Below are 18,455 nucleotides of genomic sequence, written 5' to 3' on the forward strand. Positions count from 1 at the left end.
AATTCTTTTTTTTTTTTTTTTTAAGATGGGGTTTCCACATGATGGCCAGGCTGGTATTGAACTCCTGAGCTCAGCTGATCCAGCCACCTTGGCCTCCAAAAGTGCTAAGATTACAGGCATGAGCCACTGTGCCTGGCCTGTTCACAATTCTGTTGCCCATAGTTTGCTACCTCTGACTCCTTGAGCCACACAAACATCCTGCCATCCTGCTTTTTTATATGTGAGAGGCATTCAGGGTATTTTCTTTCTCCTCACGTAAAAGGATCCAGTGTGGCAGTTACTTATAGCCTCCTCTCCATTGCAAACAGCCACTGTGGAATCTTGGGCCTTTAGAATTCCCTGGTGGCCATGCTTGGGCGCAAGGGCCAGGCAAAATGAAGAGTTGAATTTAGTTGAGAACAGGAAACAGGCAAGGTGAAGGTATAGGAACTAAGAGGTTTGTGTGGATTTTTGGTTTCTGTGAGAAACAATTACACACCCTTATTTTGTATTAACAGAACATACAATTCAATATTTTTTTTGTGGCTAGATAGTCCAGAAACTTCCATGACTTTTGTACACTGAAGAAAATAATCATAATATATTTTTTCCATTTTGTTTTATGTCATATTGCTCATTTATATCATTCATTAGTATGTCTATAGAATGTAGATTGCTTTTATTTTATTATTTTTATTTATTTATTTTTGAGACAGCATTTCATGCTTGTTTCCCAGGCTGGAGTGCAGTGGCACGATCTCGGCTCAATGGAACCTCTACCTCTTAGGTTCAAGCAATTCTCCTTCCTCAGCCTCCTCAGTAGCTGGGATTACAGGCACCCACCATCATGCCTAGGTACTAATTTTTGCATTTTTAGTAGAGATAGGATTTCACCATATTGGCCAGACTGGTCTCAAACTCCTGACCTCAGGTGATCTGCCCACCTCAGACTCCCAGAGTGCTGGGATTATAGGCGTGGGCCACTATACCTGGACTATAGATTGCTTTTAAATATCCTGGTTTTGCTACATGTTTTTTCCTTGTCATATTTTTAAGGAATACAACAGTGTAAAACATATTGCATGTGTTTCTCATAATGGCTGTTTATTTTGAAACATCATGAGCTATCTTGGCCTGATACATTTTGTGGAGGAAATCAAAAGGGGTGTGTGCAAAAGGTGCTGTGGTGAGTTGTGCTGTGTGCTCAAGCAAAGAAAGAGATGTCTGCAGGCAGCTCAAGTTGACCTGGATTGCCTTGGTTTTTGTTTTCCTAGTTAGTGCTTTTCTCACTAACTTGTCTTATAACTGTGTAAAATGAGTTAGGGCTGAGTTGCTGGTGATTTCTGTGTGATATCAGCTGGTTTGGGGGAGGAAATCTATGGATATAATGATTATTCTTGGTGGTAAGCTTTTAGAGACACCTGAATTGATCTTTTTTTTTTTTCCTTGAGATGGAATCTCGCTCTGTTGCTCAGGCTGGAGGTTAGTGGCACAGTCTTGGCTGACTGCAATCTCCAACTTCGGGCTTCAAGCAATTCTCCTGCCTCAGACTCCTGAGTAGCTAGAATTACAAGTGCACACTACCACACCCAGCTAATAATTGTAATTTTAGTAAAGGTGAGATTTCACCATGTTGGCCAGGCTGGTCTTGAACTCCTGACCTCAGGTTATCCGCCCACCTTGGCTTCTCAAAGTGCTGGGATTACAGGCGTGAGCCACCACATCTGGCCCTGAATTGATCTACTGAGGGACTTTTCTAGTGTGTGTGAGAAGGTACAGAATGCCAAGAGCCCACAAGAGGATAAACTCAAGATGGGACCTCTGAAGATAAGTATTGCATTTATAGACCTATTTTCTCATCTCTTCCAATAATGCTTCTAGTATTATGAGATACAAATTTTTTCCATGATTGTATGTGGGTGGGTGATGCTTATCTGAGAAGAAATTTGGAAAGGGCTGACAGTGTAGAGTTAGGCTTAAGCTATACAAGATTTTGAAGTTTTATTTTCCCCCTTTGCGCTTAGTTGTTTTTTTTGTTTTTTTTGAGATGGAGTTTCGCTCTTGTTACCCAGGCTGGAGTGCAATGGCGCGATCTCGGCTCACTGCAACCTCTGCCTCCTGGGTTCAGGCAATTCTCCTGCCTCAGCCTCCTGAGTAGCTGGGATTACAGGCACGCGCCACTGTGCCCAGCTAATTTTTTTTTTTTGTATTTTTAGTAGAGACAGGGTTTCACCATGTTGACCAGGATGGTCTCGATCTCTTGACCTCGTGATCCACCCGCCTCGGCCTCCCAAAGTGCTGGGATTACAGGCGTGAGCCACCGTGCCCGGCCTGAGCTTAGTTTTATGACTCAGATAGCCTACTTTGATGCTTGTATGTAATGTGAGACTAATATACACTAAGTATCTGCAAGCCAGACTAGTGTCTGTTTTTTTTGCATTCCAATGGAAATCAAGGGAATCCATAGCTACTACAGATTTTACTGGTAGTATAAGTTGGAAGGAGTATAGTAAAAATATTTCTGATAGTAATAAAATGTTTACTTATTAAAACATTCAGTTCTAGCATTCAATTTTAGTTAGGCAAATGCTTATTATATGTTGACCTTTCTTGGTCCCCAGCCTCTATATTGATACTCTGTCCATAGTTCCAGCCACTTATCAATCTTTTTCAGTCTTAATATCATTTTCACCTCTAAAATAAATCTTAGATGTAGGACAAAGATCCTAAAAAGCTTGAGCACAACGCTCTGGAACTTAGCATTAAGTCCTACCATGACCTAAAGCCTCAGTTTTTATAGTTAGGGCTTTGTCTTGTTTCGGAGACCTACTCCCTGCATTTTGCACCTGTCAGGATGACTGGTACTTGGTGTAACTTAACCAGTCCTTCTACCCATTAGGCCCTTCCTACTCTCTCCATATTCTCTTTCTGGTTTTATTGAAGACTGGAATCCCCCAAATTCTGACATGGTATCTGCGGCCCTACTGGTAGACTTTGTCAGTATCAACTGATTAGCTGTTTGGTGCTCTAAAAATGCCTTGCTCCTGTGATTTCCATCCCAGAGTACTATACACTTGTGAATGCATTTTTCTACCTCATGTTGGACTCAGTCTCATCTAAAGACCTACTCTGTCAGTTCCCATACTTTGTAGAAACCCTATTCTGCCTTGGTCTGGGTTTTGCTGTGTCAACTGTAACTGACTTTGTTCTCACCCCAGTGTTGTGTCTTTTAGCAAAATGAAAGTGTAAGCACAATATAGCTTTTCTAGTTTCTGAAAAACTTAGGTCACATTTTGTATCTTGTCATATCTGTAAACTTTTCTACCGTTTGTAGTTTTGGGCCCCTATGCAGCTATTGGATTTTTTTTTCATAAATTACAGAAGAATATTTTGTTACTTATTTATTTTTTTTGAGCTGGAGTCTTGGTGTGTTACCCAGGCTGGAGTGCAATATATGCCTTGATCTTGGCTCACTGCAACCTCAGCCTCCCGCATTCAAGCCATTCTACTGCCTCAGCCTCCCAAGTAGCCTGAAGTACAGGTGTGAGCCACCGTGTCTGGCTAATTTTTGGGCTAATTTTTGTATTTTTAGTAGAGACGTGTTTTCACCATGTTGGCCAGGCTGGTCTCAAACTTCTGATTTCAAGTGATGCACCTGCCTCAGCCTTCCAAAGTGCTGGGATTATGGGCTGGGATCACTGCACCTGGACAGAATATTTTATAATTGATTGTCAAATTTGAATGTGGACTGGGTGCAGTGGCTCATGCCTGTAATCTTCGAACTCTGGATGGCCAGGGCAGGCTGATCACTTGAGGTCAGGAGTTCAAGACCAACCTGGTCAACTTGGTGAAACTCCATCTTTACTAAAAATACAAAAAATTAGCCGGGTGTGGTGGTGTGCGCCTATAGTCCCAGCTATTTGAGAGACTGAGGCAGGAGAATCATTTGAACCCAGGAGGCAGAGGTTGCAGTGAGCTGAGATCCTCCTACTGCACTCCAGCCTGGGTGACAGAGCGAGACTCCATGTCAGTAACAACAACAACAACAAAATAATTGAATATTCCTGATTGTATGTTTGCTATGTTCAGCTAACATGTCTTTATCTTTTTCCAGTTAACAGTTTATGAATATTGACACATTTTTAATGATGTGGAAATTTTCGGAATTGTAAATGTTGATGTATTTAAAACTGGTTAGAATATTACTCTCTCAAAAGTGTTAATAAAGCTGGTGGTCTAGCTCTATTAACATTCATTTATTCAATAACTCTGACCTTTCTGATCCTCGGTTCACCAAAGTCTAAAATGATTGCAAAGATTACTAAAAATATATGTAAGATACTTCCATAAGTTAGAAAGTAAGAAGTAAAAATTACTTTTAAAAATCTACAATCCTAATTACTTACAATTTAATCTGAAATTTAGTATTCTATTCTGTTTTCAGAGCTACTATAGGGCATGCTGTTCCTTTGCTGTTCCACTTGTAGCAGAATTCAACGTTTTTCTAACAGGTACAGATCTTTGTGCTTGAGACTGTGTGGAAACCTTGGACTTGAGCTCAACTCTCAGTTATTTTTGGTATTTGCTAAAACCTAAATACATCCGTCCACTTCTAGCATAATACCTGGTAAGTGATAGAACCCAATAAAAGTTTGGCTGTGATGGGAGTGAATGTTTGTGCATTATTTTTGGAGGATAATTAGGTAGTATCTTTCAAAATTTTAAGTGTGTATGCGTTTAATTCTAGACATTCTACTTCTAGGAATTTAGATATAGTTGTATATGTGTATAAGGATGTCCACATCCTCGAAAGGTAATTTTATCTTGGACCCTTGGCATGGCCTTTCCAGCTCGTGGCTTCTGGGCGTGGGCTTCATCTTTTGTGGTCTCTGCATCTTACTTTTGCTGTCACAAGCTTGGCTTGTCCACCCCTTGATTAAGGCTTTGACCCTCTTCGCCACCTGCTATAGCTGAAAGGGGCAATGTCTGTGATATCCTGTCATTTCGCCTTATTCTTGTAAAAGCAAGGTTCTGGCCATTGCTCTTAGGTAAAAAATACGGAAGAATTGCTTTAAGGCGGGACTGTTACTTTTGGGGACACTCCTTAATTCCCAAAATAGAACCTCCTCAAATCCTTGTTACTTGGCATGGAAAGTGTAATGATTTGAGAACCCAGCAGTAGTAGCGCCCTGTGATCTCACATGGCAAGTTGGTTTGTACTGTTTTCAGAAATCACAAAGAGCATACGCTGTTAGGTCCTAACAGGCTTCATTTGAGAGATGTTCCTTTATACGTAGAAATGATTAATTTTGAGACTTTGCACATATGTACAGAGAACTGTTTTTACTCCTTGAGACCATCCTCCACCATCTCATACCTCAGTAAATCCTCTACATATTATGTCCTATCGTTTGACTGTCACCTTCTGTCAGCCCCCTAATACAGGTCTTGCCTGACCTATTGCAACTGGGTTCTAATTACTGCATCTCCTGTTTGTTTTCTTCCAATCCGTTTTTTTGTTTGTTTGTTTGTTTGAGACTGAGTTTGCTCTTGTCCCTCAGGCTGGAGTGTAATGGCCTGATCTTGGCTCACCCCAAGCTCCGCCTCCCCGATTCAAGCAATTCTCCTGCCTCAGACTCCCAAGTTGATGGGATTATAGGTGCCCACCACCACATCTGGCTTTTTTGTATTTGTAGTGGAGACGGGGTTTTACCATGTGGGTCAGGCTGTTGTTGAACTCCTGACCTCCGGTGATCCACTGGCGTCAGCCTCCTCCCTAAGTGCTGAGATTGCAGGTGTGAGCCGCTGAGCCCGGCCCAAACTGCTCTTCACAACAACAACAACAAAATTTTTTTTTTTTTTAGATAGGATCTTGCTGTGTCACCCAAGCTAGAGTGCAGTGGCACAATCATAGCTCACTGCAACTCAGCCTCCCCGGCTCATTCAATCCTCCTATCTCAGCCTTCCTGGTAGCTGAGACTGCAGGCGTGCACCACCATGGCCAGCTAATTTTTGTATTTTGTATTTTTATTTCTTTTGTTTCACCATGTTCCGGAGGCTGTTCTTGAACGCAGTCTCAAGCAATTCACCTGCATTGGCCTCCCAATATTCTGGGACTACAGGCATGAGCCACTGCGCCTGGCCAAGAAATCTTTTTAACAGGTAATTACTAAGAATTGAAATTGAATTGGAATTGGAATATTGCTCATGAGCATTGCTCTTAACATTGTTTTAAGAGTAAAAAAGGGCTGGACGTGGTGGCTCACACCTGTAATCCCCACACTTTGGGAGGCTGATGTATGCTTGATCACTTGAGGTCAGGAGTTCGCAACCAGCTTGGCCAACATGGAGAAACTCTGCCTCTACTAAAAGTAGAAAAATTAGCTGAGCATGGTGACGGGCACCTGTAATCCTCGTTACTCAGGATGCCGAGGCACAAGAATGGCTTAAACTAGGAGGTGGAGGTTGCAGTGAGCAGAGATCATGCCACTGCACTCCAGCCTGGGCGACAGAGTGAGACTCTTGTCTCAAAATAAATAAATAAAAATTTAAAAAAATTTCTAAAAGTAAAAATGAACTCGTTTTTGTCTGTAGTTTGAGGCTGCACATGATCTGGAATCCTCTCTCCTCCAACCCCATCTCTTGCCTCTCTTGCTTGTCCTCCCTTTCTATGCTTCAAATATACAGAATTAACCCTAGTTAATTCTTCTTTTTTTTTTTTTTTTTTTATTTGAGACGGAGTACTGCTCTTGTTGCCCAGGCTGGAGTGCAATGGTGCGATCTCAGCTCACTGCAACCTCCGCCTCCCAGGTTCATGCATTTCTTCTGCCTCAGCCTCCTGAGTAGCTGGGATGGCAGGCATGTGTCACCATGCCTGGCTAATGTTTTATTTTTATTTTTATTTATTTTTGTATTTTTAGTAGAGACAGGGTTTCTCTGTGTTGATCAGGCTGGTCTTGAACTTCCGACCTCAGGTGGTCCACCTGCCTCAGCCTCCCAAAGTGCTGGGGTTACAGGCGTGAGCCACTGCATCTGGCCATTAATTCTAACTCATGCTACTTTTCACTGTAATTCTTAGCATTATTATTATTTTTATTTTGAGACAGAGTCTTGCTCTGTTGCCAGGTGCCAGGCTGGAGTGCAGTGGTACAATCTTGGCTCACTGCAATCTCTGCCTCCTGGGTTCAAGCAATTCTCCTGCCTCAGCCTCCCGAGTAGCTGGGACTACAGTTGCACACCACCATGCCCAGCTAATTTTTGTATTTTTTAGTAGAGATGGGGGTTCACCATGTTGGCAAGGATGGTCTCGATCTCTTGACCTCGTGATCCACCCACCTCGGCCTCCCAAAGTGCTGGGATTACAGGTGTGAGCCACCGTGCCTGGCCATTCTTAGCATTATTAAGTGAAGTTCACAGTCCCTCTTCTGGCAGATTTTCTCTTAAAATATGAACCTGAAGTTTCCTAGTAATTGAACTTGATGACATCAGTTGTGTGAAAACTAAAACCATGAAGTGAAATAATAGAATTGGAATTATTTCAGTGAATATGTTTGTGTTAATGGCACTTTAGTATCTGGCACTTGGCTAAGTTTTATCAGGGATATAGAAATTCTGGGTATCTCTTTTTTATATAGGCCTTATTTGATGATTACTTTGTGCTGTTTTGTTGCCATGTTTCCATTTTCATGATGGGAAACAGGAGAGAAAGACAGTATAGGTCGTTACTTGGTGGGGTTGAATAAGTGGAGTGGTGAAATGCAAAGCAGAGAGAAGAGAGGACATGTTATGTTGGCTGTGATTCCCATTTTCAAGAAGTCTTATTCTGTGCAAGGAGACAAGGCTAACATACAATTTGGCTAACAAAAAATATATGTAATAGGTGGAAAGACTACCTTCCAGTTGGCCAGTGGATGCCTGGGACTCATTTCGTTGCTTTGAAAGTTCCCTTGCAATAGATAAGCAAAAGTTAATTCAGTATTCCTTCAGACATCTAAATTCACCATGCAGAAAACTGTTCTCAGCTCTATCACATTCCATTTTCTCTTTTTATAGCAAATACTTTGTAATGACCACTTTACTATCCTGAAATGAAGTTCATAGGTGCATACAACCTGCTTCCATATTTTAAAGAAAACTCCTAGTTCACACCCTAACTATAATATAAAGAATAAAATAAAGGTAATTTATAATAAAGTAATACATATTTCAATATATAAATATTTGGACATGACTGCATTAAAAGGCATAGAGTAATAGTTGCCTGTGCCATGAATTTGAGAACTACAAATGCAGACTGATCTAGGTGGCTGATATTGCCTTAGTGGTAGGACTTTCTATAATAGATTTCCAAACAAAACAAAGTATACTCTTCATTTGGTGGATAAGGTGATTGCTATCCTGGAAAATTAAATATATACTACAATTGTACAAAAATAATTTGTGTTTATTTGTGAAATGGAGGTTCTAAGGCCAAGATAAATATGAACAGCTTTTTATCTATATTAATGTTGAATAGGGCATTCAAAAGCCATTCAGGTTGTGGGATACATCTGTAGGACTGTTCTGAATTTGGCAAGCTGTCTAGAATTTGTAACCCCTACCCACTGAATGTCAGTGGCTTCTTTTCTTCCCATAGTCACAATAAAAAATATGCCCTGGATCATCAACGTTAGGGTTTCAGTGTGGAAAATCTCAAGATTGTGTGTGTGTTTTTTTTGAACTAGGAAAGGAATAGGAGGGATAGGAGGGGACAGCTTTTGACAGCTGTAAAAAAGATGAGAAGGTGAAGACAAATACTGTTTTCTAGATTCTGTGTCTTCTTAGACTTCCCCAGCATAGCTCAGGTTAGTATCAGGAGAAGCCCACTTGAAACGTTTTGGGAACTTACTTATTTGTGACTCATAGGTCAGATTTCCTTTTTCAACTGCTGTGTCAGCTTCTCTCCATGTCTGAGCTTAAAGTGAGTCATTTCAGGCCAGGCCCGGTGGATCACTTTTGTAATCCCGGTACTTTGGGAGGCCAAGGTGGGTGAATCGCTTGAGTCTAAGAGTTTTAGACCAGCCTGGGCAACATTGCAAAACCCTGATTACAAAAAATACAAAAATTAACTGGGCATGGTGGTGCATGCTTGTGGTCCCTGCTGCTCAAGAGGCTGAGGTGGGAGGACTGATTTTGCCCAGGAGGTCAAGGCTGCAGTGGGCCATGATCATGCTCCTGCACTTCAGCCTGGGCCACAGAGCGAGACCCTGTCTCCAAAAAAAAAAAAAAAAAAAAAATGGTGTTGTTGGAGGTACATGGAGTTTTTAGGGAGGTGAAACTATTTTGCATGATACTATAAGGGTAGAAACATGTCATTATAGATAGATCAAAACCCATAAAAGGGTTTCCTATATGGTAACATATTTCACAACAATCCTGAGCTGATGAAGTAGCAGTAGTATTAATATCTCTTCTTGAGTGCTTATTCTGCACTAGGTTACAATTAATAAATGATTTTATAGATAATGAAGCAGGCTCAGAAAAAGAGAGAATCAAAACTTGAACTTAGTTCTTTCATTTTTTTGTGGCAAAATATACATAACATAATATGTACATATAATGCACAACACAGAATGAATCATGCATACCTAAACTCTAGACTTCAGTGATAATGATGTGTCAAAGTTGGTTCTTCAGTTGTAACAAATGGGCCACGCTGGTATGGAATGTGGATAGTGGGGGAGTCTGGGTGGGGTGGGAGAGGGAAGGTACATGTGGGAACTGTTGTTTTCGCTCATTTTGCTGTGAACCTAAAATGCTCTGAAAACTAGTGTATTTTTTAAAAATGATGTTGCTGGCACCTGAATAGCCAGACAGATTGATGGAACAGAGTACAAAGTTCAAAAATAAGTCACATACATAAAAGAATATTTAGCAATGAAGGTCATCCTTCATATACGTAGACATGTAAGAAATATTTATTTGTGAGGCTGAGACAGGAGGATTGCTTAAGCTCAGGAGTTTGAGATCAGCCTGTGCAACATGACAAGACCCTATCTTTTTTTTTTCAGACAGAGTCTGGCTCTGTCACCAAGCTGGAGTGCAGTGGCGTGATCTTGACTTACTGCAACCTCTGCCTCCCAGGTTCAAGTAATTCTCCTGCCTCAGCCTCCTGAGTAGCTGGGACTACAGGTATGTGCCACCACACCAGGCTAATTTTTTGTATCATTATTATTATTTTTTTTAGTAGAGACAGGGTTTCACCATGTTGGCCAGGATGGTCTTGATCTCTTGACCTCGTGATCCACCCACCTTGGCCTCTGAAAGTGCTGGGATTACAGGCATGAGCCACTGCGCCAAGCCAATCCCATCTCTTAAAAAAAAAAAAAAATCCAGGTGTGGTGGTTCATGCCTGTAGTCTCAGGTACTTGGGAGGGTATGCTGGGAAGATTGCTTGAGCATGGAAGGTGGAGGCTACAGTGAGCCATATTTGTGCCGTTGCACTCCCGCCTGGATGACATGGCCAACACCCTGTTTCAAAAAAAAAAAAAGAAATACTGATAAGCACCAAATATGATAGGCACTCCCCTTGGAGCTGGAGATAAAGTGGTGATTAAAATCTGGGAGTTTGCAGTTTGATTAGGAGACTAACATAAAACAAATACAAAAATAAATATATCGAAGTGGGCGTATTTTTTCTTTGTGATCATTCTGGAAGAAAAGATTCTCCATTTTAGGAGAATGGAAACTTTCCTTTGAATCTCATTGTATGTTAGCATCACAGGACTTGAATAAACGCCTAATGTAATACAGGATTTTAAGCACATATTTGCTCTGATTTCTTTCTCTCTCACAGAGTTTTGAAAAGAAATTTGCTCCAGAAGAATGCTTTTCCCCGTTGGATCTTTGTAGCAAAATCTGAGAGCAAAATGAAGAACTTGGACTGATTCTTGATCTAACATATACTCAACGTTATTATAAACCAGAGGTAAGTAGAGCCCTCAATAGAAAAGTTCTTTATTCTGATATAAAAATAATTTATAGTAATTCAGTAATAATTCAGTAATCATCTTGTGCTAATGTGAAGTCTGACCTTCTTCGATGCGTAGTAAGGTTAAAAGAGAACCAAGTGATTTCCTTAGTTACATGTTTTTTTTTTTTTTTTTTTGAGACGGAGTTTCGCTCTTGTTACCCAGGCTGGAGTGCAATGGCGCGATCTCGGCTCACTGCAACCTACGCCTCCTGGGTTCAGGCAATTCTCCTGCCTCAGCCTCCTGAGTAGCTGGGATTACAGGCACGCGCCACCATGCCCAGCTAATTTTTTGTATTTTTAGTGGAGACGGGGTTTCACCATGTTGACCAGATGGTCTTAATCTCTTGACCTCGTGATCCACCTGCCTCAGCCTCCAAAAGTGCTGGGATTACAGGCTTGAGCCACCACACCTGGCCCAGTTACATGTTTTTAATTACTGTCTAAAATGAAATTGAAGACCTGAAGTGAACTGAAATATTTGGCAGTAGGCTGTGTGTGTGCCTAAGAAATTCTATAAACTTCCGTATTCTGTATTTTGAAAATGAAGTAAACTTACTAATACTAATAGTGGCCTGAGGAAAGAAAGGAATATCTGATATGTCTTAGCACTTATTTTAAGCAGTTGCTCACACATGTGTAAGCATCATGGTAAAAGACAATTCTCTAAGTTTATGATTTCTTTTCCAGTATGTGTTGATACAATACAGAGATTTATATATTCTGTTTGCCCCATTTAGCATGTTGGTGTGAAGGAGTGATCCTTCTTCTGACCAGTTCCATGGCTTTTGGAAGCAATAACATCTAATATTATTTAACATTTGTACAGCAGTCTGCCATTTAAAAAGTACTTTCAGCTGGGTGTGGTGGCTCCCTCCTGTAATCCCAGTACTTTAGGAGGCCAAGGCGGGTAGATCACCTGAGGGCAGGAGTTCGAGACCAGCCTGGCCAACATGTTGAACCCCATCTCTGTTAAAAATGCAAAAAAATAAGCCAGGTGTGGTGTTGCATGCCTGTAATCCCATCTATTAGGGAGACTGAGGCAGGAGAATTGCTTGTACCCGGGAAGCTGAGGTTGCAGTAAGCCAAGATCATGCCACTGCACAACAGCCTGGGCGTCAGAGCAAGACTTCAACTAAAACAAACAAAAAAAAAAGTACTTTTGCATGTATTAGCTTATCCAATCCACTCAACAATCCTGTGCTGATGAAGTAGCAGTTGTACTAACATCTTCTGTTGAGTGCTTTTTCTGTGCTCAGAGGAGAAATGATTACAATTAATATGTAATTTTATAGAAGATAAAACAGGTTCAGCAAAGGATGACCTAAAACTTAAATTTAGTTCTTTCTCTTTTTTTTTTTAAATTGAAGCACAAGTTGAGGCCCTGTGTTTGGAGAGTTGGAGCTTCTTAGATTGGCTACTGAGTCCTTTTGACATAACCTAGTAACCTGTGATCACTCTTTTTTTGCTGTTTATATGAAAAAAAATTCTAGGCTCATCTTGTACATTTCCTGCCCCACCCTGAACTCAGCCATTTTCCCAAGGAGCTTTTGATTCCTTTTTGGTTGGAATGATATTTAGAGATTACAGTCTGAGTGCTAGAGGTGCCCAGTGCTTCTAGGCTCATTGTTTCCTGTCTTTTTCTGTGGACAGTGTTAGGAAATATGTTTGTTTGTAATGTAAGATACATCCTGAGTTCATGCTGATACTCTCCATTTAAACTCAGAACTTCAGTTCTAAAAGAACTGAAAGCAAGGATTTAAGACAATGCTTCTGTGAATACTGGTGTACAAGTATTCACAGCAGCATTTGTCAAATGGCCAAAAGGTGGAAACAACCCAAGTGTCCATCAATACGTGAAGGGATACACAAAACATAGTATATGCACACAATGGAATATTATTCAGCTAACAAAAGAATAAATTGAATATATGCTACAATATCGATGAGCCTTAAAAATCATCCTTAGTGAAATAAACCAGACACAGAAGGACACATATGTGATTCCACTTGTATGAAGTACCTAGAATAGACAAATTCACAGAGACAGAAAACAGACTAAAGGATCTAGGATGTGGGGAGAAAAGGGAATTATGGTTTAATGGTTAAGAGTCTTTTTGTCGGGTATGATGAAAACATTTTGTCTATAGACAATGGTGATAGTTACACAATACTACGAATGTAATGCCACTGAATGATACACTTTCAGATGGTTAAAATGATTTTCATGTAGTCTCTCTGTCTTTTGTCTTTATCTATCTGTATCTGCTTTTCTCCCACCCAAGAATATCAGTTCTCAACAGTGCCTGGAATTCCTTCCATCTACAATTCAAATCCAAGTTCTTCTGACTCTGTTCTACTCTTCTACTTAAATCATAGCTGCTTTACGCAGGCTCTGGCCCTTGAACTGTAAAATATTAAATGGAACTGTTTATATAAATTATAGTTAAATATGCATTTATTCATATGGAATTTGCTTTCAGTTTTAGATATGTATTAACTTTGGTGTAGTTTTATTGAAAATGAAGTGATACTTCCTGGTTGAAGCAGTGTTGGAAGAAATGGTTCTTTTATCAGAATTGCATATTCTGATATTGGCATATTAAGTTTATCATAATTTCTTGGCTTATATTCTGGGCCCCCTAATTACTCTTTAATTCTTTCTCTGCAAATGAAATAATACACATCTTGTATGGTTTTGCTTTATAGGATTTGCCAGAAACTATTCCTTACTTAAAAATTTTTATAGTTACTTGGGCATTGAGTGCCTGATGATGAGACTATTTTTAAATTAAAACACACTGTTAATGCGTTTTTGAAAGAAAATAAAGATAACGGTGAGTTTTTGTTCTTCTGTGACATGCATACCTCAACCATACCGCTGCTTTCTGTCGAAACTGCTCTAAGTAACCCCTAACGTGACAGGGAAGCAGTCCAAACCCACGCCATCTTGGCCCTGCAACTTGTAATAAGTAACTAAGGTCTGTGATTTCCACCCTACCCAGACAATGTGTAAACAAATGCTTATCTTGACTTTTGTGAACCATTTAAGTAACAATCAGAATGTCACAAGTCCCCTGACTCTCGAAATATCCGGAGCCCCTCACCCTCATCTTTGCCCAGGAATCCACTGGAATGTCTGGAGCCCCTCACCCTCATCTCCGCCCAGGAGGTGATTTACAGAATCCACTAGCTCTCGGAATGTCTGAAGCCCCTCACCCCAACCCCTGCCCCTCACCCTCGCTCCCGAGGTGGTTTTACAGGTATAAAAGGTCTTGACACCCTCCTTTCGGGGCTACAGGTTGGAGAGACGTGAGTCCTCTATGGCCACTGGCAATAAATATCCTGCAATTTGGCATACTTTTGTCTTGGAATTGACTTTCTATGCTTGCTCTAGCACAACACTTCTTTTCTGAACTTTGATGTGCATTATGATTGGAGTTGGGAATTTTTTGGCATTTTTTTAATAGTTGTAACCTTGGACCTGTTGTATTTAATAATGCTAAGGTGATGAAAATGTCAGATGGTGCTAACAGGGTAAGATGATTAGGAGTGGGACAGTCCCCAAGAAGCAAAACAAGAAGGGGTGCACCAGTGGAATTGCCCCTTTGTCATATGTATTTAAGATATTTCTGCTGTTTTTCCACTTTGAGGACAGATGAGAAAGGTTACCACCACCTCTTATTCTTCATGGGGGAGAATGTAAGCCAAAGGCTGGTGCTTTCTTGTTCCTGCTTTAAGATTTACCTTACTCTGTTGAAAGTAGAACCTAATAGAAAAACGATCCAAGATGGCCGATCGCTAACATCCAGGGATTGCAGCTCTCAGGGAAGGCGCGGAGAACTAGAGGAAGCCACACTTTCAGACAAATTCTGGTCGCTCACGGAGCAGGAGATCCCCCAGTGGAGGAAACACAGGGGTGGCCAGCGCGACTCTCGTGGCCGGTGCAGCGGTTCCACCGGCACCTCGGCGCGGCAGCTCTCGGAGCAAAGTAAACAGGTTCGGAGGACCGGCCCGGGTCCCCAGCAGGACACCAGAGCCCGGCAGCGGCTGTGACGGCACCTCGGCGTGGGAGCGCTCGGAGCAGAGTAAACAGGACCGGTTTCCCTTCTGACCAAGGTTTGGAGCCCCAGGAAGGCAGAGTCGCCTACTACCGACACAAGAAGGAAGCCCGACAGGAGAATCCTGGGAAGAAAAGCACCATCAGTTTTAACGCCGCTGCTCTGGCCCTGGGAACTAACAACCTGGACGTCCACTCAAGAGACCTAATCTGAAAGTTGGTAATTTCAAAGAGACAGGAGGATAAATTTACAATGACGGGAAGAAACCAGCGTAAAAAAGCTGAGAATACTCAAAATCAGAACGCCTCTCCCTCTAAAGATGATCACAGTTCTACATCAACAATGGAACAAGGCTTGATGGAGAACGAGCGCATCCCAATGACAGAATCACTCTTCAAGGAATGGATAATAAGAAACTTCGGTGAGTTAAAAGACCATGTTGTAGCCCAACGTAAAGAAACTAGGAACTTTGAAAAAAGGTCTGATGAAATCCTATTGAGAATAGACAACTTAGAGCGGAGTATGAGTGAATTAATGGAACTAAAGAATACAACACAGGAACTCCGAGAAGTATGCACAGGTTTAAACACTCGAATTGTTCAAGCAGAAGAAGGGATATCAGAGGTCAAAGTCCAACTTAATGAAATAAAACGTGAAGAAAAGATTAGAGAAAAAAGGATAAAAAGGAATGAGCAAAGTCTCTAAGAAATGTGGGACTATGTGAAAAGACCAAATTTACGTTTGATAGGTGTACCTGAATGCAACGGAGAGAATGAATCCAAGCTGGAAAATACCCTTCAGGATATTATTCAGGAAAATTTTCCTAAACTAGCAAAGCAGGTCAAAATGCAACCCCAGGTAATACAGAGAACACCACAAAGATATTCCTCAAGAAGAGCAACCCCAAGGCACATAATCATTAGATTCACCAGGGTTGAAACGAAGGAGAAAATACTAAGGGCAGCCAGAGAGAAAGGTCATGTTACCCACAAAGGCAAGCTTATCAGACTTACAGCAGATCTCTCAGCAGAAACTCGACAAGCCAGAAGAGAGTGGGGACCAATATTCAACATTCTCAAAGAACAGAACCTTCAGCCCAGAATTTTATATCCAGCCAAACTAAGCTTCACAACTGAAGGAAAAATAAAATCTTTTATGAACAAGCAAGAACTCGGAGATTTTATTACCACCAGGCCTGCTTTACAAGAGCTTCTGAAAGAAGCATTACACACAGAAAGAAACAACCAGTATTAGCCTTTCTAAAAATACACCAAAAAGTAAAGAGCACCAACATAAAGAAGAATTTGCACCAACGAATGGATAAAACAGCCAGTCAACATCAAATGGCAGGAACCCTAAATTTAAATTGACTAAATCCCCCAATCAAAAGACACAGCCAAAACCCAATGGCATTTTACATCCAGACCTGTTTCACATGCAAGGATACACAAAGACTCAAAACAAAGGGATGGAGAAAGATTTACCAACCAAATGGAGAGCAAAAATAAATAATAAATAAATAAAAAGCAGGAGTTGCAATTCTCGTATCGGAGAAAATAGATTTTAAAGCAACAAAGATATAGTGATAAAAGGATCAATGCAACAACAAGAGCTAACAATCCTAACACCCAGATACGAGACTTAGATTCAATGAGACAGAAAATTAATAAGGATATCAAGGACTTGAACTCAGATCCGGAACAAGTAAACTTAATAAATATTCACAGAGCTCTCCACTTCAAATACACAAAATATACATTCTTGTCAATACCACATCATACCTACCCATAAGTTTAAATGAAACATTGATTGGCCATTATTAATACTCAATTTTTTTCAAAATAAAGCAATATTTCCATTTACTCTCCCTCTTTCTCTTCCTCTTTCTTCCTCTCCTTTACTTATTTTTTTTTTCTTTCCTTCTCTCAAAAAAAAGAAATCAACTTGTAAACCTCTAGATCCAGGTCGGCAATGTCTCTCTCATTGCTTGATTTCCTTCCTCCCCTTCCCTCCCTCCCTCCCTCCCTCCCCGCTTCCTCCCTTCCTTCCTTCCTTCCTTCATCCCTTCCTTCCTCCCTACCGTCCTTCTTCCCTCCCTCCCCGCTTCCTCCCTTCCTTCCTTCCTTCATCCCTTCCTTCCTCCCGACCGTCCTTCTTCCCTCCCTTCCTGCCTTCCTCCCCCCCCCCCCAAAAAAAAAAGAGACAGCAAGCATCCAGGAATCAAGGAATATCCCTGACGGAGGAGAGACGTTGGCATTATCACAGAAGAAAGGATAGCAGGGGAAAAAATACATTCTCACTACAAGTGGTATGGGATATAAAATGAGCTAAGTTAAATATTAAGATAAAATGTATCTCAAGGTGATGAATAATACTAAGAATAAAAGGAGCTACCTTTTGTTACGTACTGTCTAAAAAAAAAAAAATTAGAACCTAATAACCTCTTTAGCTTAAGGATCCAGTTGCCTTTTTCTGGCATCTACCTGCCAGAAAGAATGTGATACTTACCATATTTTAAGACCGAAGAAACTTTTGTCTTTGGAAAGCCACTGGCACCCACAGGAAAAACCCTTCATTTTGCCTTTTTCCAAATTTAGCTTGAGGAGTGTACACTCTATTACATAAATCTAACAGCAAATATTCCTTTTTAAAAATATGTGATGGAGTAGTGGAGACAGAATAGAGACAGAGGTGGGAAGATAGGGAATGGAAGGTGAGAGGTAGAGACTGGGTCAGTGGGTTTGAAGATAAAATGTCCAATTACAACCCAGTCAGTCACTTAATGTAGACACTAGTTTCTGATTATGTTAACAGATCTTCCCCTGTACTTTAACTTTAAAACTTGAGAGGTTTGGCTTTCTCATTTGTATAAGTTGTTGTCACAGAAATACCACCTTTTAAGATATGAGGGTACAGCTGATGGCCTGTTCACTGCTTCCAGGCTCTTTTGTGTGAAACTTTTATATAGCACCTCATCTGTTCTGTGAGGGCTAGGAGATCCTTATGAACACATGAGAACACACTTTTAAATCTTAGTTGTTCACATGTTACACTGATTGTGGTCAGATGGATAGACTGGACTCCATGTTGGTCTTCTGCCTGAGCTGTGCTGGCTGGCTGAGTCTTGCAGTACCCACTTCCATAGCAGACTCGGGACATTGTTCGTAATCTGTTTTGGCTACCTCTGCTATAAACCCTTCCCACAGACACCAGGCTCACTGATGAAAAGAGGACACTACACTCTCCACTCTCTTCTAGAACTGGTGGAGACTCAAAATAAATTGATGGAGTAAACACGGAGATCCTTTTAGATTTCTTGCTAGAGTCTGAGGACACAGAGATGTTAGCAGTCTTTGTTTTTTATTATAGCAGCTCACAGTTATCTAGGAAAATACGTAGTGCATGTG

At 40.9% G+C, this 18,455-nt stretch overlaps 1 long non-coding RNA gene across 7 annotated transcripts in view; it reads left to right on the forward strand.

Annotated features, from left to right (window-relative positions):
* The window catches only part of LOC103787882 (uncharacterized), a 151,256-nt gene that overhangs the window by 21,305 nt on the left and 111,496 nt on the right, over positions 1–18,455 (forward strand). For 3 of the 7 annotated variants that reach the window (XR_013526441.1, XR_013526440.1, XR_013526443.1), the window contains 2 exons: positions 4,424–4,606; positions 10,814–10,945. This is a non-coding gene — a long non-coding RNA (uncharacterized LOC103787882). Of the gene's footprint in view, positions 1–4,423; positions 4,607–10,028; positions 10,150–10,813; positions 10,946–18,455 lie in introns of all 7 variants that reach the window. The other 4 variants (XR_013526455.1, XR_013526457.1, XR_013526454.1 and 1 more) reach the window with 3 other exon arrangements.

Source organism: Callithrix jacchus, chromosome 14, assembly GCF_049354715.1.
Source record: "Callithrix jacchus isolate 240 chromosome 14, calJac240_pri, whole genome shotgun sequence".
In the NCBI taxonomy this organism is placed as follows: Eukaryota; Metazoa; Chordata; class Mammalia; order Primates; family Cebidae; genus Callithrix; species Callithrix jacchus.